General features: G+C 39.2%; 1 protein-coding gene across 3 annotated transcripts in view; it reads right to left on the reverse strand.

The window, feature by feature from the left end:
- The window catches only part of KATNBL1 (katanin regulatory subunit B1 like 1), a 33,008-nt gene extending 21,699 nt beyond the window's left edge, over positions 1–11,309 (reverse strand). Inside the window, exon 1 of one of the 3 annotated variants that reach the window (XM_016199535.2) lies at positions 11,205–11,309. The gene's annotated coding sequence lies outside the window, so the exon portion shown is untranslated. Of the gene's footprint in view, positions 1–8,225; positions 8,366–11,204 lie in introns of those variants that run through there. The other 2 variants (XM_016199537.2, XM_016199536.2) reach the window with 2 other exon arrangements.
- Positions 11,310–24,003: the final 12,694 nt, after the last annotated feature.

Below are 24,003 nucleotides of genomic sequence, written 5' to 3' on the forward strand. Positions count from 1 at the left end.
GCTCATTACTTTTGGCAGGTCCTTTATTCTATCCTGAATCTGTTATTTTAAATGCAAAATGAAAATATGGTTATAAAGATCAAAATGAGATTATAGCCCTAGCTGGTTTGGTGTCAGCCTGCAGACTGAAGGGTCCTGGACTGGATTCTGACCAAGGTCATGAACCTCGATTGCAGGCTCAATCCCTAGCCCCAGTCGGGGCAAACATGGGTGGCCACCAATCAATGTCTCTCTCTCTCACATCAATGTTTCTCTCTCTCTCTCTTTCTCTCTCTCACCTCCCTTCCACTCTCTCTGAAAAGCAATGGAAAAAAAATATCCTCAGATGCAGATTTAAAAAAAAAAAGAGTACATGTAAGTTATTATTGCTATTATCACTCATAATATTTATATAAAATATAAATATATATAATTCTGGCATTTTGGAAGGCAAATTTGACAACACTGTAGAGCAAGTAAACTATAATTATATCTTGTCAGTTTATAGCAACTGTATAATCTATCATCCAAACCAGGACACATTTGAGAGTGAAAGGAGAGAATATTAAAAATTATGCTGGGTCAATAGGCATAAACTAGGTTTGTTCCAAGCAAATTGAGATGTCTGGTCATCACAGCTCATTTAAAATGTTTACTTTCCTACATTGATTTTAAAATATTTTTTTCTATAAAAATTATCAATTACTCAGCAGTAAAGAGAAATGAATTACTAATACACAGACAATATGAGAATAAGTCTCAAACGCACTATTCTGAATGAGAGAAGCCAGACTCAAAAGGCTAAATACTATACAACTTCATTTTTATGACATTCTAGAAAAGGCAAAATTATAGGGAAAGAAAAATATCAATCATTGCCAGAGTCTGGAGGGAAGGTAGGAGTTGACTACAAAGGGATGAGCGGCAACTTTCTGTGGTGAGAAACACGTTCTATATCTTGACTGTGGTAGGGATCACAAAACTGTATGTATGTCAAGACTCATGTAAATGTATATCAATAACCTGACTTTAAAAAACAAGTGCAGAGCACATGTCATTCATGGCTTTTCACCAGACTCCTTGGACACTCAGCCACTCACTTGACAGAACATGGCTCCATTCTTCTTTTCTCCAGGAAATTGGTCTACCTTTCAGTACTGAAAGTTCCACAAACTTTCCTCAAAGCGTCTGGAATATTTACATTTTGACTGGTGATTATTAAGGCAGCCCTTCTGGCTTTCTCTTTGTTCTGCTCAATCATGGGGCTCAGTGTGGCCCTGAGGATGGTAGATGCCCTCATGCCCTCTGTGTGCAATGAAGTGGGGTGAGTCCTCTCACTTGGAGGCCAGTGGACATTTAAAGCTTAACCTTTATGCTCCCTATGCCTCTCCCAGCTCTCTGGAAAGCTTTCTGCTCACTATGCAGTAGGTTTCACAACTCACTACCTGGGTGAAAACTTAAAGACTCATCCAACCTTAACGGTTGGTGTAGCTAAAAGATTAGGTCAAACAGACCCATGTTCAAATTTCCACCTTTCCTACTTAACTAGCTTTGTGACCTTGGAAACAGCTGAGCCTCATCTTCTTCATCTATAAAATGTTTGCTTTTACCCTGCCTCCAAAAGAATAAAAAATATTGCTGACAATAATTTTTTTATTTTTATTTTTATTGAATTTATCGGAGTGACACTGGTTCATAAAATTATATAGGTTTCAGGTGTACATCATCTACAGATTCTATTGTGTGTTCACCATCCAAAGTAAAGTATCTTTCTGTCATCATGTATCCACACTTCAACCTCTTCTACCTCCCCAACCCCCCTTTCCCTCTGGCAATCATCATACTATGGTCTTTGTCTGAGTTGCTGATTTTTCTTAATTCCTTCACCCTTTTCACCCAGTCACCCAACTCCCCTCCCCTCTGACAGCTGTCAGTCTATTCTCTATATCTATGAGTCTGTTTCTATTTTGTTTGTTAGTTTATTTTGCTCATTAGATTCCACTTATTTCACTTAGCATAAATATTCTCCAGGTCCATTCATGCTGTCGTAAAAGGTACAGTGAGTTCAGAAGTCCCTACCTTTTCCCCTTTTTCTTTTTGTGAAAGCTTTAATGTGGTTAGTTTTTTAAAAACTGTTAAAAAGTGTAAGAATCAGGGAAGTTTAAATACTGGCTGGCTATGTGATTAAGGAGTTGTTTACAACTTTAAAGTTAAACTGTATATAATAAACTGTACACATTTAAAGCATACTTACATATACACTCATTAAACCATTACCATAATCAAGGTAGTGAAACCACCTATCATCTCCAAAAATTTCCTATGCCCCTTTTAAATCCTCACCAACCATTTGATCTACTTTCTGTCTCTATAGAATAGTTTGCATTTTCTAAAATTTTATATTAACAGAATCATGTAGTATATACTCTCTTTTTGGGGGGGAGTAATAGTTTCCTTCACTCAACATAATTATTTTAAGGATCATCCATGCTGTTACATGTATCAACAGTCCACTCCTTTTTGTTGCAGAACACTATCCTATTGTGTGGATATACCACAATTTGTTTATCCATTCACCTACTGATAGACATTTGGATTGTTTCCAGTTTGGGCAATTACCAATAAAGCTGCTATGAATAGTTATGTACAAATCTTCGCATGAACAAATTTAATTTCTCTTGGGTAAATACCTAGGAGTGGAATGGCTGGGCCATATAGTAGGTGTATGTTTAACTTTTTAAGAAAATTGACAAACTTTTTTTTAAAAATCCTCACCTGAGGACATGCTTGGGGGGGGGGGGAAGGGAGAGAGGGAGGGAGAGAGAGAGAAACATCAATCAGTTGCCTTCTGTACATGTCCTGAACAGGGATCAAACCCACAACCCAGGTATGTGCCCTGACGAGGACTCAATCCAGCAAACTTTTTGGTGCACAGGATGGACTCAGCCAACTGAGCCACTCCGGCCAGGTGAAAATTTACAAACTTTTAAAAGTTGTCATATCACTGTGCATTCCCATCAACAGTGTATGAGTGTAAAGAATTATTATTAGGCCTGGCCGGGAGTGGCTCAGTGGTTAAGCATTGACCTAGGATCCAGAAGATCGCAGTTCCATTCCTGGTCAGGGACATGCAAGAGGCAGCCAATCAATGATGACTCTCTCATCACTGATGTTTCAACTCTCTCTCTCCCTCTCCCTTCCTCTCTCTGAAATCAATAAAGATATATTTAAAAAATATATATTATTAGCCATTGTCAATGATTTCTTGTGATGTCCTTTTTTTATTTTTAAAATTCAGGTTTATTAAGGTATAAACAACATAGAGCTCACCAATTTTAAATGTATAACTTAAGCTGCTTTCCCATGTGATTGTATCATTTTACATTCTCATTAGCAACATATGAAAGTTCAGTTGCTCCACAGTCTTATCATTGGTGTTATTAATATTTTAATTTTAGCCACTCTAGTGAATACATTTTCATTTAAAATCTAAAAATCATGCACATGCATCATCTATTTCTACTTTGGGTTTCTTTACAGTGGCTCAAGAACTTAATGGTACTCACAAAGCATTATCAGTGCAAAATCCTAAATGGTTATAGTTTTACTTCATTTATCTTTAGCTTTCTTTTTAAAAAAAATATCTTTATTGATTTCAGACAGAGGAAGGGGGAGGGAGAGAGAGAGACACAGAAACATCATTGATGAGAGAGTCATTGATCAGCTGCCTCCTGAACGCCCCCGAGTGGGGATTGAGCCCGCAACCCAGACAACGTGCCCTGACCAGGAATTGAACCTCGATCTCATGGGATCCCAGGTAGATGCTGAACCGCTGAGCCAAGCCTGGCCAGGCTATCTTTAGCTTTCTAACCTACACCAAATTTGATAGGACGTTTTTGTGTCACTTGCCTTTATCCAGTCTATCCAAGGCATTCCAATTAGTTTTTATAAAGAAAATGCTTTTAAACTCCTGTTTTAAATTGTTTATTTACTATATTGGTAACAACATAAGCTTGGAAAATGTGGCAGAGACGGACAGTTGCCCTCCACATCAGGACTTCTGCCAACAGAAACAGAGAATGACCACTATCAACACCCTTAATAACAGAAGATTTTATATTATCAATTTTTAACTTCAAAAATTTGACAGACAATAAACAATATCATATTTTAGTTTTCCGCTGAAAGATTTACCATGAAATTGTACTTTTCTTACATGATTAAACTGAAAGGACTAAGCAGTATGTTGTAATGGGAAACAAGTCCTAAAGTTAGACCTCCTAGGTTTGAGTCCTGCTTTAACCATTTACTAGTTATGTGATCTTAGGCAAGTTACTTAAGTTCCTATTTTCAGAGTAGTGTTTTGAGAAATAAAATAATCTACTTACCACAATGTCTGGGTTAATCACTCTGTAAATGTTAGGTATTATTAAGTTATACATAAATATCACTAATGAAGCAAGTGCCTTTGGTGTAAAAAACATGATTTGTGATGTCAGCAAATTTTACTACCAGTTCCTAAATTTATTGTGTTTCTTCTGTAAGTATATATGTAGAATGGGGTGCGGGGTGAACAAAGCATAAAAGTTCTTTCTAAAAAGTGTTATTACAGTTGAATCATTTATTTTTCTGTTTTAACTTTCTACAGTAAAAAACTTACATTTTAAATAAAAGAATTAAGTTTCTTTTTTAACATAAGAAAACAATACATTAATAGGATATAGTTTCTTAAGCCTCAAAACACACAAATTCTTATATAAAGAAACACAAAATAATTGTAAAATTATAAAATGCAGTGACATGAATCACTTGAAGGTAGAAGAATTCTTGGTATATTATATATAACTATATCATAGCGACTTGTATTTTCCTGCCTCATTTCTGCCCATACTCTTAAACTTCCCTTTCCTGTTATAAAATTCTCATCATCACCACAAGGTTTACAATGAAAGAAAAAAAAACAAGCAATTATAATACAATATGTTAAGCATGACGATATCCCTGATGACTTATCTAAAGAGCTGAGGAAGAAAAATTGCTCTCTGAGTTCAACTATGAAGTAGAAGAGTGGTTTAAAGTAAAGATATTTATAAAGAATCATTTTACAAGAGTAACAGCTTGTAGTAGAGCAGGACTGCCAAGTGATTCTCAGTGTTTCACTTTATTTTAATCAATGTTTAAAATTAATTTCCGTAACTATTATAAGAGTGTTCAAACAAATGCTGGGTTAAACAATCATGCGACCCATTGTAGAGATAACTTATTATAAAAACTCAAAACAAACAAAAAAACCCTTTAATGTGAAAGCCAGACTCAAAAGATTACATGATTCCCTAAGTGCGACATCTCTTTCTCAGGTATATTTGAGCAAGGGGTGGGGAGGGGAGTTACAAAGGCAGTGAACACTTGTACTCTAAAAGTGACAAAGGGAATGGTTGTTAATTGTGCTTTTTATAAGCTATAAGAGACATTATTACACTGCTAGAATAATGATACATTCTGTTAACTTGTTTAGTTTTGTGCTAGGTTCTAATCTAACTTTAAATTAACATTTTGAAAGAATGTGTCAGATAGGGCATGGACTAGGGGAAGGGGGTGGACAACACTGAGAAGGAAAAGAGAAGCAGAAACAAACCCAGGCAGTGCTTATTCATGCACTGTCCACGGAAAGGGTGTCCCGTCAGGTTACCTGGATGTCTCCTACACATGCTACATTTATTCCTATTGAGGAAATGAATTTACCAAGTTATTGGAACTTGATAATCATTAAATATTCAAATTATAAAACTAGGTCCCCTTAATCTGATCAATTCGATGTCCAGAACAACTCAAACCCCTAGTGTCTAAAATAAACCCTGACTGTTTTTATTGGCAGAATGATACTCATCACACCACGTTCTCTTAATTCAGTTTCCCATGGGAGGCTGGCCTGCGAAATGATGTCAAATTCAGGAAGGCAAGTCAAGCATGAAAATACAGATTTCTGGAGACTCAGTGGGTACGACATGATGACACATCATTACAATCAATTAGGCCAAACTGAATTCTAACTTTCTTATAACCAAGTCACCTGAAATAGAAATTACACAATTGATGCTAATGGGGAATTACCATTCCCACCACCTCTTCCTCAGTTTTGATAACTAGGCCACTCAGCATACTACATTAAGGAACTGAGATTAATAATAGGAAAACAAAGTTAGCTAAATTCTGAAGCTAGGTGGTTTTTTATCAACACCTTTATCAGTACTTTGGACCAACAGACTTAATTACTGCAGTGACTTTATGCCTTATACTGGTAGGGGGTGGGGGAAACAGGAGAACAGTATGCTACCACTTAGGTAAAAACAAAATGTGTACACGGGCAATTGCTTGTATATTCACTGAATATCTTTGGAAGGATACTCAAGAAACTGGGGAAAAATGTCACTTCTAGAGAGAACATGTGTGACTGGGGGATGAGATAAAAGTCCTTTTGGACTTTTTAAATTTCGAATTTAAATGCAAGTATTACATTTCAATGAAAGTAAAATGTATTAATAGTATACTATACATTTCTTCTTAAATGGCTACATAAACATCTGAATCTTTGGGAAGACTTGGAGTTTCTTAAGCCAAGTAGATGATTATTTTATTAGCATGTTTTGGTAAATATCCCTTACTCTCCCTGTTAGACCATTCCAGTATTTTTCTGGAAATATTCACAGGGAAGAAAAATACTCTAACCCTTTCTAATTGTTTTCTTAAACTCATAAGTGGAAATATATATATAGATACACATACAAAACAATGTCACCTTAAGGATCCTTTTTGACTCCTTGTTTGGTTACTAAAGGTATTTCTGATGCTTTCGAGACAGAGAGACTATATATGAAAGGATAAACCAATAAGATATACAACTCTCAAAAAGACAGTTAATATAAACTAATTTTAACATTCTATCCTCACGATTTGGGACTAATCTATTAACAATCTATTAACACTTGTGCTTAATTTTTGCAGTACCTGGTCAGTATGTGAAGTATACCCTAAGACCTTGAAATAACGGTAGACTGCCCTTTGAGAATTAAAGAAATTAACAAAAGAGGATGCTAGAGTCCTTTTATAACAAAGTTCTTAATCTTCTTCATACTCCAATTCTTAAATTGAGGATTACTGCACATCCCTATCAGTTACAGCGGTTTGCTACCACTTTATCTCCTGGGCTGAAATCAGAATACATACTGAAGTCTGGAAATGACCCCTTCTCTTAAGGAATAGTCTCTTCTCCAGCAGAGGAGTCAAACACTGCCTTAAGGAGGTGTAATGACTCCCAGGTCCAAGACTTAAATGTAATCAAACTAACATATTCATTAAAAAACAAACACACAAAAAACACATAACAGCTCATCTCAATGTTTCCCCCAAATTCTGGACTCATTTCTCCAAATGTCCACAAGTCATCTCCACATGACTAACAGTCATCCACTCCTGAAGTTAATATATTGAAAACAGAAACCTTACTATTCATTCTCTCCCCCATTTCTCTCATTGTGTTACAAGAACAAAAAAGAAAATATAAAATTTCCCCAAAGTTAATGGATATTAGCTATTAGAAGATACTTGGAGATGAGCACAAAGTAGAAAACAGAATTTTAATCCAACAATGAAATTATATCCTATTCACTTTGAAAAGTGCATGCTTCCAGTAAAAGTACAATATTTATTAGGTTTAAGGTGTCTTTTTTAATTTACTTTCCTAAATACATTTTCCAGAGAGCACCAAATTTACTGACATAGATGAACAAGTATACTGACTGATAAAATAGCAATGTAATATTTACTGGTGTGATGTTATGAGGCATCCCATCACTGGGCAAGCATTTTTAAAGATAATTCCTCCTCCCCTCAAACAGTTATACTCACCTCTTGATTATAAACTGTAGCAATCTATACATTTTAAAATCCCAAACTAGTCCTCTAACCTCTCCCAAAGTAAAATTCAACACAAACAAACTTGAGCCTTATTTAGGATTCTAATCGAAAATACATTTCTAAAAACCTTTCCAAGACGGGGAAAAGGGAAGACTTGCTAAGAAAGAACTGAAAAATAAGCTTAGTACAAAAAATAAAAACTAAAAAAAAGGAAAAAAAGAAAATCAAAGGAAGATTAATTATAGGAGTTTTAGAAAGGATGTGAGGTGATAGGCATCAAGGGTCCTCATTAAAATGTCATTATGAGTCTCTGTGAATGTCAGTTTACATACCTAAAATGAAAACTATTACGAGAGTGCCAATTTATTTCAGTAGCTCCACCATTCTTTTAGCTTCCCAGATTTAAAACTTTGGAGATACCGTAGACTTTTACCCCCACTGTTTTGTATAGTTAATCAGTCACCATATTCTAAATTTCTTCCTTCCAAAATGTCTCCTGTGAATACAAAGCAAAATTCCCAATTTCAAAAGGATACATACAAAAAACAAAGACTGACCGTGAAAAAGAACATTTTTCAAAAAATGAAACATGAGAAAAATTCATGCTATGCTGAGTCAAAACAAAATAAAACAAAACACTCAACCGCCATAGGGAGAAAAATGTATAATCCTAGTTTTATAAAAAGGAAAATATTTATCAGCATAAAACAAGATCTGAAAGGAACCACGCTACATGAAAGTATTAACAGTTGTTCTTTCTTTTGGGGGGAGTTTATAACTGTGTTTTGTTTTTTCACACTTTCTCTGCATTTCCTACCATAAACATGCATTATTTTCACACTTAGAAAAAATGTTATTTAAAAAACTCTCATTTTACCACTATTTGTCCATTCTTATCCTATTTCCTCCAGTCTCTCCCTTCCCCAGGACTTGAACAACAACAGTCTTCTTTCCTCTTGAGGTCTCAGAGCCAGCGCCTACCCAACTTAATACTGCTCATACACATGCTCCTAAAATTCCTTGTTCATACTTATCTACAACACATGGAAGCAGAGCTGGCCATAAAAACAACCAACTTAGAACAGCGTTTCTCAATCTCAGGACCACTGACGCTCGGGGTAATCACTTCTTATGAAGGGGCTATCCTATTGTAGGATGTTTAGTAGCACTCCTGGCCTCTATCCACTGGATGTCAGTAGCACCTCCCATTGCCCCATCCTGTGACACTGCCAAATGTCTGGGGTGGGGGAGGGGATTGTCCCCATTGAGAACCATACATTGAAAAGTTTTAAAACTTCCAAAATCATCTCTGCTCATATCCATATATATATACCTCAAGCCTAAACTTCTTTGACATATGTCTTACACAACATTCCTCATAGTCTTGCCCACATCTTCTTTTTCTCAACAGGAACTTTCCAAATAGACCAGACTTACTTACTGTTCCTAGAAAAATAACTTTCATTCTCAATTCCAAGTCTTTGAACAGAGTTTCCTCACTAAAATTCCCATTCGTACTTTTCTATTCAATGGCTTATATCCATCCTTCAATTGTCAGTTCTCTGCAGAAGCTTTACTAATTAGTTCAGTTCAGTATACGTCCACTACACTAATAAAGAGTATCATAATACACATATATATTTGTTTGTTGTTAATCTCATATCCCAAACTAGACTAACCTCCCTCAGGCTTTTTGCTCAGACACATTTCTGTCGTATAGCCACTGGGCTAACAACTGTGCTGGGCACAGAAGCAATCAAACGCTTGATAACTGATGAATGAATTTAAATGCTCTGCTGTTCATCAATAATTTTTCAGAATGAAACATTAACATACAACGGCATATTTTCAGAAACACTTAGGTTTTGCGTTTTTTTTCCCCTTTAAAATTTTTGGGAACACGTAGGTTTTCAACTGTTCTCTACACTTTCAGGAAATGAAACAAAGGAATTAAAACTATTAACTACAACACAAACATGAACTTTATGAACTCCACGTATCTTAAAATACCCAATGGCTTTTTTTTTTTTTTTGCTCAGTACACAACACTTAAGTATGGTCAACAAGAGCAGACAAGTTGATTTTATAGTGTGTGAATATACGTGTACACAAACACACCTTACACATATGTCTATTACATCCCAGGTTGAAAGAGGTAAACGAAATGAAAGCACTTTGTGAACTGGAAAAAAAGCCACAGAGAAGGCAATAGCGTAGCCTAGAGAGTTAGAAGCTTGAAGCCAACCGGCTTGGGTCCCAACTATTATTAGCTGTGTAACCTTGCACAGGTTACTTAACTTCTTTGTGCCTCGGTTTCCTCCTTGTCAAACGGGGATAATAGTATCTGTCCCAAAGCAAAGCTCTCAAAACAGTGCTTGCCTATAGAAAGCCAAAATAAATAGTAACCACTGTTACTATTAATTACACTTTTAGTTATTAGCCAAGTAAAAAGCGCCAATGTCTACAGTTCTGATTCAAACCTGGAGCTGGTTTTACAGAAAAGCAGGATAAGCTATTTACAAGTTTAAGCTATTACGTGGACTAGTTTCTCAGAATTTTTGCTGGTGCTAAACTGGTAATTACAGAATCTCTGTTACAGGTGTTTGGTTTTTTATTAATCTGCAAAGAAACTGACATAGACAACTCTGTTTTCTGCAAAGAAACTGACATAGACAACTCTGTTTTCACGGAACTTTACAAGCCACGAGAAAACAAATCAACTCTTTGTTATCTCCATATTTAAGCCAATTTAAGAGCGAAGTAAAAGCCTCGGTAGTTACTGAACAACTTTTCAGGGTACACAATGAGGTTTTTAAAGTTGTAATCAGCAATGCTTATGCAGTTATGTCAAGTTTTTGTCCAGCTAAACAAAAGCTCATCTGTCAGGGCACCAAGAAGCCGTCAGAAAATAAGGAAACGCCGCGGCCGGCCCGGGCGGCCGTCGGGAAAGCCCGTCCCCCGCCAGCCCGCCGCGCGCTCCGTGCTTCCCCCTCCGCGGGCCGCAGACGTCGGCTCCACCCGACGATAAGTGACAGCAGGTTCCGTCCGCGCCTCTCCGGGCCCGGACCCCTCGCGCCCCCTCGCGCCCCCGGCGCCGCAGCCCCGACCTTCCCAGCCGCGGCCGGGCAGAGGGGCCGCCCCGGGGGCCGCGGGCTCGCACCGCCCCCGACCCGGGCAGCCCCGCCGCCGGCCGAGCCGAGGCCCCCGCGGGGCCTGCAGGTGGGCCCAGGGCGCGGCCAGGCCCGAGGACACGTCCGGTCCCGGCAAGAGGGCTGCGGGCGCGGGGCTCGCACAGGCCCGGCGTCACTTACCGGCGCCTCATGGTACCGCGGCGCCTCAGTCCAGCCCCGGCGCTGACGAGCTGCGCCCGAAACCTACGGAGTCCCCGGGCTCCCGAGCCGAGCCCCACTCAGGGCCATTCAAAAGCGGCCGCGCGCGGGGCCCGCCGGGATTGCGCCCCCTTGGGCGTCTCTCAGGCTCCGCCCAACGCTGGCTCCGCCCATCTCGGGCCGCGCAGGAGGGAGGGGGAAAGAGGACCTGTGGCCGCAGTGCCCCCTGGTGGCTACAGGTACGCACAACAGTCTTCCTGCTACGCCGTAAGGAATGCGCCCTAAGGAACTGAGGATGACAAAAGTCAAAAAATGACCCCGCGCTAATGACAACCTAGTGGGGGCGACCGTCCCTTAAGTGTTGCACCACGAGGTTCAAACGATCTGCTATAAAAATATGGTGCAGGGAGAGATTAAGTCGCTCCCATTTTAAATGCACCAGGCAAAGTATTTAAAAGCATGGATTCGAGTTCTGTGACGCTGGGTAAGTCATATAAACTCCCGTGCGCTTGGGTTTCCTCATCTGTAAAAGGGGGATAATAGTAGTAGCTGCCTCATTATTGTGAGGATTAAATGAGTTAATACATATAAAATGCTTAGAGGAATGTATCTGGCACATGGTAAGCACTATGTAATTGTTATTTTTTATTTCCTAATATGTGCCAGACTTAGAGTCATACTCATAAGAACGCAAGAAATATGCATGATGCAGACCTTGTCCCCAGGAAGCAGGCTTAGTCTCTTTGGAATGGGGTACAGTAAAGTATGACGTTAAATTTGGATCTGTCCCTGATATGCTTTTAATTACTGAGGGTAATTCTCTTTATGTTAGTGGAAGCAGAATCTACCCATCTTCAAAGGTAAGCCACCGATCGAGGTTAACCAAATTGTGACAGGAGCAAGTTTGTCTTTGGTGGGCCTCTCACCCCTTGCAGAAGCCAATCAAGTAGTGCTTTTAAAAAATCCTTACCTGAGGATATGTTTGTTGGTTTTTTGTTGGTTTTTTTTTTTTGTTTTTTTTTTGAGAGAGAAAAACATTAATGTGAGAAAGAAATACTAATTGGTTGTGCTCCCCAACTGGGGATCGAACCCAAAACCCAGGTATGTGCCCTGACCAGGAATCAAACCCTCAACCTTTTGGTGTACTGGACAATGCTCTAACCAGCTGAGCCACAGGGTAAGGGCTCAAGTAGTGCTTTTGATGGAAACTTTCCTCACTGCAAGACTCTACATCCTTTGATTCACCTTTTTTAGGCACTCCTTACAGGACTCTCCAGGGCTTGCCTAAGAAACAGGTTGGTTAAGTTTGGTACAACTATATTTTTGAGGGTCTACTGTTTGCCACACTGACATTGTACCAGGTGCTTGAGATAACCTGGAGAAGCTCACAGTGGCTTGGGAAAACAGGGATAGAGATCATTTTGATACACTGTGGTGAGTGCAGTGATAAAAGAATATATTCTAAATGCTGTGGGAGTTCAGAGCCCTGGGTGGCCTGGCAGATAAGCTAATCAGAGCTAAGATATCACTAGATGAAAATAACAATGTATTTTTCCTCCCTACTAACAGGGTTCTTACTGCAAAAAATTAAGCAATGGTGAAAATTTCAGGCACTAACTTAGGTCCATGGGAGAAATATTTTTAGGATATGTTTTGCATAAACAATGCCTTTGAGTGACTCCCAGATTATACTAAGCACAAGCAGGCACATGCCTATGTGTGGGGCCACACCTGTTAACAGGTGGGACTCTTGAGAGAGTCTAGCAGGCTGAGTGAAGGAAGCAGGAGCCCTGGGTTCTACGTGTGTGCAACTTAGGACATTCCTTGAGTATGACTTCCACTAAGTAGGTGTGCGGTTTTAAAGAAAATGAAATTTAACACACATGGGTGAAGTCACTTTCTCTCACGCTATTTCTTCATCACCATCATCATAAACAGGAATTTCTTGATGACCCACTATATAAAAGGCATTGTACTAGGCCCCCACCAGAAGAAGGTGAAAAAAGTGTAAGACAGTACTTACCCTCAAGGGATGCTGGATGGTGAGGTAGGACAAATAACGGCGTTCTGAGTCGACTCAGGAAATCTGCTGTGTTAACATAGCAGCATCTCCGCTACATAAGACCTCAGGTGGTCTGAAGGCCAGAGGAAAATCTTGATGTTCTCATTTCTAGAGCTTCTTAGGGCACAGTGTCTCAGGCAGGTTCATCCTCAGGCTCAGGTTTGGAGATTTTCACCAGTGGAAGAGTGGCCCTCGCTCATAGAGCTCAGGTGACTGCCAAGTGTCAGCATAATTTAAAGGTGAAAAAATTTGCAGTGGCTTTATATTGCTACTTATGAAATGTATAGCATTTTAGTGATGAAAATGCAGGTCAGTTTTCTTCATTGATACCTTCCAGTCAATGAAATTGAAAATTTTTCCCCTTGGACCTCAGTCAAGTTATATATGTATTTATATATTTATTATTTTATTTCAATCCTCACCAGAGAATATTTTTTCCATTGCTTTTCAGAGAGAGTGGAAGGGGGGGGAGAGAGAAATGTCAATGTGCCTCCAGCACACACCCTAACCACTGGGGCCGGAGATTGAGCCTGCAACTGAGGCACATGCCTTTGGCTGGAATTGAACCCGGGACCCTTCAGTCTGTGGGCCGATGCTCTAACTACTGAGCAACCGGCTAGGGCTATTTATTTTTTAAATCCTCACCTGGTGATATGGTGTTTTTTGGTTTTTTTTTATTGATTTGAGAGAGAGAGAAGATTGATGTGAGAGAGATATCCATCTGTTGCCTCCTGTACCCACCCTGACTGGGGATTGAGCCTGAAACCTAGGGTATGTGCCTTGATGGGGAATCAAACCTGATACCTTTTGGTGCATGGGATGATGCTCCAACCAACTGAGCCACCCAGCCAGAGCCAAGTTTTTTATCTTTTGATAGATAAAAAAGTGCAAACCAAACATTTTTATTATCCCTGCGCCAGTCCTTGTACACAGAAAAGTGGTTCACTGCTCGCCCTCACGGTGGACAGACTCTGAGGGAGCTTAGCCCTGGGCCATTCCCTCATCCCTTCCTTCTCACTGCCTTAAACATTCCTTCCATCTGACGGAAGGGCAGCTGAGTTAGTCTTTGTGCCCCACACCCCGTCTCTTAGGGTTAAGGACATCATTCAGGGACAGTGTACAGAGTAACCCTAACCATAAACACTCACCTGAGAAAACACTCACGCAAAGTCCCACATGCATTTCTTAGAGAGTTAGGGAGGGATTGCGGAGGAAGGTTTGAGCTAGGCCTGACATGCTAGACAGGATTTCAACAGGCAGGGTGTTCCAGATTGGGGGGGGGGGGGAGTGCCAAGTAAGATCCAGTGAGGCAGGATAGTAAGAAGCTAGGAAAATTCCTTACCAAGTGGAATGGGAAAACAGAGAGATAGCTGAACAAACTGGCAGAGCAATTCACAGCCAGATACAGAAGGTCACCAGCGCAGAAAGCTTCTGGTGCCTAGCAACGGGCAAAACTGGCCCAGACCTTGCCCCAGGGTGGTCTTTCCCCCATGATTTTTCCTCCCTAGAGATAACATCTAGGCCTCAGTTGTATTTCAGCTCTAGGTCCAGAAAAGCAGCAAAACCTGGCCGGTGATGCCAGGAACAGCTACAATGACTAATGACCTTGGTGCTGACCAATCAGTGGGGACCACAACCCTGAAAGGGCACACCTGGAGAAGCTGATGAATATTCTATTCTATTGAATCCTCCCCTAAGACCACTCCTAAACCCCTGGCCTTTAAAACCCTCAAGACAAAGGATCAAGGGCCCATTCTCCTTGGAGCAGGCCCACGCCTTTCCTTTCCCCCACAGGGGTGCATCTCCTAAACAATAAGGGACCCCCATGAGATTTTCAACCAGGGGAGCAATGGGCAGCAGCAGCTTGTCCCAGGCTAACCCCCTGAACCTGTCTCCAAGGTCCCCTTTTCTCTGCTCTGCAGTGAGCTGACAGCAGCTCTGCTTTGGCTCACTTCTTTTCATCACATTTTTGGAGAGCCAAAGCGAGCCCGCCTAGTCTCTCTCCATTGCTTCTTCTATCCTAGGCCCTCCCTTGTTTCACTGTCCCCAGCTTTAATAAGTGTATTCTCAAAATCATCTGAACGCGTGTTGTGAAATCTTTTCTGCATGAAGTCAAGAAGCCACACAATACAGGACAGCCTGGTCCAGGGCAGGTCCCTTTCCTGTAAAACCAGGACCATTGTCTATCCTGATTTGATTGGAATGGCAAGAGCCCTGGAGAGTAGCAGGAGTGAAGATTGAAAAGGTATGTAGTCACCTGACAGGCTGTAAAGATCTGAAATGATCAAGTAAAGGTATTTGGGGGGGAAAAAAAAACTATTAGAAACTCTTGAAAGTCTATTATTCATGGGTAAGCACTGTTTCTGTTTGAAAATATATTTTCTGAGATATTTTACTATGCAAATGTAACTATATTAATGAACAGAAATGAGATAATATCCTACTTATAATTTTGTAAGCTCCTTTTTAATAATAAATATCATATATATTATGTAGGTCAATCCATGCCAGTCTGTAGAAATGCATATAATAAACGTGACAGTTGAAACTTAAAAAACAAACGGCATAGGCTTTGAGCAGGAAAGTGGCAGACTTAAATCAAGACTTAGAAGGATTCATCTCTCACCAGGATGCAAGACGGCTAGTGGGAGGAAGGGAGGGTTGATGGCAAGAACCTTAGGTATGAAAGTGTCACAGTTCAGGCTGAAGATTCAGGGAGCCATAGCATTTACTGTGTATGTCATTCTCATCAACTCAGACTGATGCCAGGGCTGATAGAGGCCAATGCTTGAGGAGATCTAAAGACAGCAATAGCTCATCCATCCCATGGGTAACTACATCCACTGCTCAGCATCTGAGCCTTTGGGAAATTCTGGGCAGCTGATTTGGGCAGTCCCAGTGAGAAGCTGATCCCTTGTTTTCTGCTCCTCCCTTTCCCACCTTCCTGTGCTGTGGAAGGAAGGAAGGAAGAAATGCTTCAGATAAGGCAATAGCAATGAAAATGAGCAAACCTCACTGCTAGTTCATGAGATTCATGCTTTTTTTTTTTAAACACATTTTTAGAGAGTCAAAGCAGGCTCTCCTTGGTGGCAGAAACAGCAGTCCCCCCCCCCCCCCAATATGTAACTATGTTAATCTTTTTAATTATAAAAAAATACATGCTGGTTGTACAGCAAAAATAAAGCAATACAGAAATCTATATATTGTACTAGGTAAAGCCCTCCTTGTAATTAATCTCTTCCCAACCATCTCCCACGTTATAAAAGATGATTATTATTAACAAGTGGATGAATCTTTCTATGCATTTGTAAACGTGTATACAACTATACATATAAAATGGGCTCACAGTACACATGTTGTCATATCTTAGTTTTATTCCCATTTCACAAATACTACATCATGGACAGATTTCCATTCCATATATTATACTGTATCTTTTTCAACAGAAGTAGCAGCTTTGCTTAGAGTTTTTTGGGAGGTGGAAGGTAGGAGTGGTGGGGACTGGTGGGTGGTGGGGGTCCTCCTGTTAAGACAATTCGTTTCTGATGCAGCTCTCTGTTACATCTCAACAACTGAGAAGCAGGTAGCAATATCTGGTATTTATAGGTCTTCAAATCTGAATCCCCAGAGAACATTTTCCCCCTCCCCCAAGAAGATTACCTGCAATTAGGGTACACGCACCGAGCGGGAGGCGGTACAGGGCAGCATGTTAGAGTGGAAAGAACACTAGCCTGGAGCAAGGCTCGCCTCTACTGGAAGCCTAGGTCACTGCCTTTGCACCCTTTCTGCACCATTTTTACTTTAGTTGCACAATGGGGATGTTGGAAAATAAGATAAAGTATGTAAAACCCCACACTAGTACTTAGCACAGCGATTATGTCTCTGCAAAACATCCCCCACCCCTATCTTTTTTTGTTCAGTGCTTTTTCCCCCAAAATAGAAAACACATTATGGTTGGCTGCTGCCTCAGGAAAAATTATCCTGAGCTGGAAAATTCAGGACCAGCTCGGAGGGGGCGGGCAATGCTTCGGAGACAGATTCACTGTGAAACTGATGGCCTGGAAATGAGTACAGGGTATCGGAAAGGTATGACCATACGCAATAAGTTTAATCACGCAGCTGCTTCGGGTGGTCAATACCCCTGGGGCCTCTTAACAGAGTTAGTGAAGTGTTCAAGGGCAGGGGCAGACAGGAAGGAAATGAAATGGGCAGGGCAACAATGATTAAAAGCAGGATAATGTCCTTGGCAAAGGACATTAAAAGGTACACAGTAGGTGCCCAGCCTTAAGAGATGGGAGTCATAGGAAGATTACCAACTAGGTCCACTTCAAGGCAAAACCACTCTTGTAATAACAAAATTGAGTCTGAACCTAAACTGGCTTGAGTTCTTACCCAAAATTAGCTGTGTTCTGTAGAACACCAGTTCTACAAGATATTGATAGGTTGGGGGGGAAAAAAGGAAAAAGAAAAAGAGGGCGGGGGAAGTCTTCTTTGGCCACAGAAGTTTGGTAACGGCTGGATTAACAAATATTTTTTTACTGTAGTGCTTCTTAGAACCTTTAAAATACTAACATTAATTGTGAGTATTTAAAAGAAAGATTTATCTAGTGCTACTCAAACTTACCTGAACTCTGAAGGGAGAGCACACATATTCTAAATAATTACTCTTATCTAAAAAGAGTAGGAGGCCCTGGCAGGGTAGCTCAGTTGGTTAGAGCATCGTCCTGGTATGCCAAGGTTGCGGGTTTATCCAGTCAGGGCACATACAAGAATCAACCAATGAATGCATAAATAAGTGAAACAACAAAAATTGATGTCTCTCTTTCTCTCCCCTACCCCTCCCTCTGTCTCTCTCTCTCAAAAAAAAAAAAAAAAGATAAAAAGAGTAGCATGACTAGTCCTGGGTCCTGGGAAAAGGGATGTGGCTCCAGCTGCAGGCTGGGTGGGGAGGAAGGTGGAAATTGGGTGGGGTTGGAGCCTCATGATCACAGCCAGGGCTGGATAAAACGAACAGAGCCTGAACATCTGGCAGAGCTGTAAGAGACATTAAAAAAAAATAGGAAAAATTTAGCCATCCTTTTTTTTTGCTTTTTATAAAAATAAAAATATGGATCTTCATGAAATAGTGTGTTATAAAACAGTATGCGAAATAAGTCTAAATATAAATCAAAAACATCTGGAAGAGTCAAAATCATATATGCATAACCCATGGACACAGGCAATAGTGTGGTGAAGGCCTGGGGAGGGGGCGGGAGCAGGGAGGAGGGGGTCAATGGGGAAAAAAAGGGGGACATCTGTAATACTTTCAAGAACAAAGATAAATTTTAAAATATTTAAATATTTTATACTGACAAAAAAGGAAGAACTAAGAAAATAAAAAAAATTAAAAATGTCTATGGATATACATATATATTTATCGGCATTGCAGGATTTGTTGATTACTTTTTTTTTAACTTATTTGTATTTTCCACTTTAAACAATAAATGTCCTTCTTTTGTAATTAAACTATTTTTAAAAATCACTTTATTAAAGGAATCATCATAGCAATTAGAAAATGAAACTCTTTTATCTTTTTAATCCTAACCCGAGGAGATATATATGTATATATTTGGAGAGTGGAGGGTAGGGAGGAGGGGGGGAGAGACAGACAGACAGAGACAGAGAGAGACATCAATGTGAGAGACATTGATTGGTTGCCTCCTGCAAACGTGCGCCGGGGATGGAGCCTGCAACCTGGGTACATGCCCTTGACTGGGAATCAACCGGGAGATCCTTAGGTCCGCAGGTTGATGCTCTAACTGCTGAGCCAAACAGGTCAGAGCAGGAAATGAAACTTTTTGTGCAAATTTTTGAAAGTTTAGGATGTGATTTGGCAGTTTTTATTACTTATTTCCCACTTAACTAACCCTGGTTAGCTTAATTCATTTGTATGAAGCCTGTTTTTAGAAACGTGTCCTATTTTACTAGGGATTCTGTAACAAAGTACCAGAAACTGGGTGGCTTAAAATAACAGAAACAGTCTCTTACCTCTGTTGGCTAGAAGACCAAAATCAAGGTGTTGGGAGGATCATGCTCTCTTTCTGCAGGCCCTAGGGAAGATTCCTTCCTTGCCTCTTCCTAGCTTCTGGTGGCTTTGGCAGTGGTTGTTTATGGCTGCATTCCTCCAATCTCTGCTGCCATTGTCACACCGACTTCTTTGCTGAGTGTATATATCCTTTCCTCTTCTTATGTGGATACCAATCATTGGATTTAGGACCCCCATAATCCACCCCATCTCAACTAATTACTTCCACAAAGACACTATTTCCAAATAAGGTCACATGGTTCTGGGTGGGTGTGAATTTTTGGGAGACACTATTCAATTTACTACAAGAAATAATTTAGTTCACAAATGCTTAAAAATGTAAATTAGCACATATGGAGGGCCTGTTTGAAACTATCAACAATGTAACTGTATAACCTCTGTGGTAAGCAATCCTAATTGTATGACTCCTACAGAACTGTGTTGAAAAGCTACCCAGAGATGTTCACAGTAACATTTTCTGTAGTAGTGACAAATGGGAACAACCTAAATATCTATCTGTGGGAAAGTTAACTAAAATACCATGTATCCATGCCATGTGTGCTCTGTAGCCTTTTAAAAGAATGAGGCATACACCCTGGCCACTGTGGCTCAATTGGTTGGAGTGTCGTCTGTGTACCGAATGGTCGCAGGTTCCATTCCTAGTCAGGGTACATACTCAGGTTGGGGGTTCGATCTCCCCACTTGGGGAACAAATGGGAGGCAACAGATCGATGTTTCTCTCTCACATCAATGTTTGTCTCTTTCCTTTTAAAATCCGTAAAAAAAACTTATCCTCTGGTGAGGAAATAAATAAATAAATAAATAAATAAATAAATAAATAAATAAATAAATAAATAAATAAATAAAACAATAGGTAGATCTGAGTGACAGGCATGGAAGACATCCAAGAGAGACTAAGTGAAAAAAACAAGTCAGTGGACAGTATTCAGTATGTTTCCATTTACAAAATAAGCTCCTACAAATTAAACAACTCTACATTTGTATATGTTTTAAGGTATGACTTTGTCTTTCAAGTACCAAAAAGTACTTTATGTTCTCCTTCAATTCTTCTGAATACAATTCCATCCTTATATTAGTTTGCTCAGATGACCGTAACAAAATACCACAGACTTGGTGGCTTTAACAACAGAAATTTATTTCCTTATAGTTCTGGAGGCTGGAAAGTCCAAGACCCAGGTTCTGGCTGATTCAGATCCCGGTGACAGCTCTCTTCCTGGCTTGAAGACAGCCACCTTCTCACTGTGTGTCCTCACTGGCTGAGTGAGAGAGCTAGCTTGTGTCTTTCTTATTTTTTTTATTTTTTAGTAACTTTTAAATTTTATTTTTCAATTACAGTTTATGTTCAATATTATTATGTATTAATAATACACGTATATAGAGTAGTGGTTAAACGATAATACAATTTTTGTGTCTTTGCTTAAGAACACAAATCCTATTATGAGAGCCCCACCTTCATCACCTCGTGGAACCCTAAGTACCTCCCAAAGGCACCATCCCCAAATACTTTCATATTGCCGGTTAGGGCTTCAACACAAATTTTGGAAGGACACAAACATTAAGTCCATTAAAATCCTCCTTCCATAAAAAAGCCCAGGCTATAAAACAATCTTGAACCAATTGAGGATTTTTAAAATTGGCACACAAGAAAATATGCCACAAAGAACCTGATTGGTCATTCAGATACTTGATGTAGAGACAGTTTAGACCACCTCCAAGATAGCTGAAATTAATTACCAGAGTGAATCCAGAGTAACCAGGCTTGAAGAAACATGTTAGGCCATCAGTAATATATCATTATGACTCATGCTGTGGTTCATTCTTACCCTTTAATGGAATCTGTGGGAATGGCAACCCTCTCAGCTTCCTAAGCAAGTGCTGGAGGAAAGTGCTATAATGGGAACTTGTTAAAATGTGAATTGCACAACAGTCCTCCCAAAATGAAAAAAAAGTTAATTGCGAAGGAAGAATGGTATTACTAACCAACGTGTTCTCCCAGCACCATACTAGTTCATGTGACTGCTGATAGGGTGATGTGACACTGCAGAGCCATGAACCAGAAATTGAAAAAAATTGTAATCCACATAGAAATAATTCAGAAACCCAATAATAACTATCAAGGTAGGATCTTACAAAAAAAAAAGTATTTTTTTCACTGAGGAGGTTTGAAAATGCAAACAGACAAAATGGATGAAAATTTTCTTCTTGTTAAGACCCTATTGCTGACATGAAAGAAATTGCATCACGAATAAAACAGTGTAGGGTGGTCCTTTTCAGAAGGCAATAATGATGGTAAGGTTAAATAACACAAATAACTGGGATTTGCAAAGGAAGCCCATTTCACTGAAGCTGTCAAAAGGCTTAAGAGCTTTTAGGGCACACTGGGGAACTGGTTGGGCCAGTGAGGATAGCCGAATAGAATTATTATAGACATTGTTAAATGGCATAGACTTAAAACATATCTATCAAAGCTCCTTTTTTCCCCTTTAGAAGGGTCTAGACTTGCAAATTGGGTTATTTGAAAAGAAAATGTCCTTGTTCAAGTTTCAATCCAAAGGCAACTTCTCTGAAGAGAATGCTGTGAAGTATTAGAACTAGTCAGCTTCTTAGACTCCTAAAAAGAAGTGGTTGTGGGGAGGTGAGGTACAAAAACAATTACAAAAACTGTAGGTAGCACAAATTATAAAAGTAAAATGAGACAACTGGTATGACCTATGGAATCGTGGTGTGCCTTCTAACAGTTTAATTAAAATCATATTTGCTCAAAAGCACAAAGTAAGCGAAGTTTAATATTTATTTTTACAATTTCAATATTCCCATTATTTTCTAACTCAAGTTTAGCACAGTGGGACACATACAGGAGGCTCTCAAAAGCTGATTGCTTAAATTACTTTGCGTAAGTTCAAACCTTGTTATTTTAAAGCAACAAAGTGCTCTAATCAGTGGTTCTCAGTCCTTGAGTAGAATCACCTGGAGAGCTATCAAAACTCCCATTGTCCATGTTCCACATTAAGCAAATGAATTAGAATCACTGGAGGTGTGGCCCAGGCATTAGTATTTTTTAAGAGCTCCCAGTGTGTCTCCAGTGAATCCAGGACAGCTTCTAGGTTTAGAATCATGTTGTGTCATAACCGGGGTGAAGAGAGGGTGAAATGGGTAAAGGGAGTCAAATGTATAGTGACAAATGAAAACTAGACTTTGGGTGGTGAGCACACGATAGTGTATACAGATATTGAATTATAATATTGTACAACTGAAACTTATGTTATTAACCAAAGATACCTCATTAAAAATTTTATCTTTAAAAAATTTTAATCAAGATATAATTGACATGTAACACTGAATTAGTTTTAGGTGTACAACTTAATGATTTGATGTATGTATACAGGGTGAGGCAAAAGTAGGTTTACAATTGTTCATATGGAAAATAATATAATAATAAATAATAATACAAGAATAAACTGTCTCAAATACAACTGTACACCTACTTTTGCCCCACCCTGTGCATGTATGTGTATATATGTATATACCATAATAAATTTAGTTAACATCTATCACCACACATGGTTACATTTAAAAAAACATTTACATTTTTCTAAATCCAAAATTTGTACCTGCACAATGCAGAGAACTAGGAAAAGTATGGGAAAGTACAATTTAAAAAAGTGATATGAAATCCTGTTACTCCTTTATGTGTTTATTATTTGAGTCTTTTTTTCTATGAATGTATGACATAACATGCAAAATGTGTAAAAAAAATACATTTTTAGAACTAGAAGGTAGCCTCAGAAGTTATCTAGTACAAGTCCCTCATTTTATAGATGAAGAAATTAAAGCCACGAGAGTTCCAAACTCAGTGACTCAGGTAGTTCATTTGGAGTCAGGATTAGAATCTAGGTTTTCATTCATTTTTCTTGCAAAACAAAATCTGTACAATAATTGGAATCCTCAAAAGTTCAGTTCCAAGTTAAAATTCCATTTCCATAAAGGATTATTTCTAATGATATTCTTATAATCTTAAAAAAACAAACAAGCAGAGTTTTACAGAGAGTGCCTTCATCTTTCTCCTGAATTGTAATATATAGCAAGTTGCCCCCATTGTGTTCTATGAAATATTGATTCCATTGGACACTAACAGATGTGATAAGAAAAGAAAGGGGGGGGTGTGTTCTTATTTAGGTGTAAACAAAATTAAAGGAGATTCTTACTGAATCATTTCTTGTGATTTTAATGTTACACTAATAGCACTGAGAATCTCTGGTGTGTATGTACAAAGTATAATATGCAGTATTTGACCTTGGAGCTCTTCCTCAGCACAGTCCCAGTATCTTCATGTTCTTTGGAATATGTTTTAACAAATAACACTATGAAGACTACCAGGATTAAGGAATAAAAGACCTGGAATACTTTATTGAGGCCAAAGCAACTTTGATTCAGGCTATAAATTTTTTTTAAAGAAATAGGGCAGTACTTCAAAAGGGAAGGAATATATGATTCAAGAGGCTAACAATGTTCTAAAGTGTTCCTTTAAAACTTACTAAAGAAACATAACAAGAATAGCCTGAAAATCAAGCCAAATTGCACGAAAATCATTACCAGAATACAATATATAGCTCTAGCCAGTTTAGCCCAGTGGT

Source organism: Miniopterus natalensis, chromosome 1, assembly GCF_054644295.1.
Source record: "Miniopterus natalensis isolate mMinNat1 chromosome 1, mMinNat1.hap1, whole genome shotgun sequence".
Lineage (NCBI taxonomy): Eukaryota > Metazoa > Chordata > Mammalia > Chiroptera > Miniopteridae > Miniopterus > Miniopterus natalensis.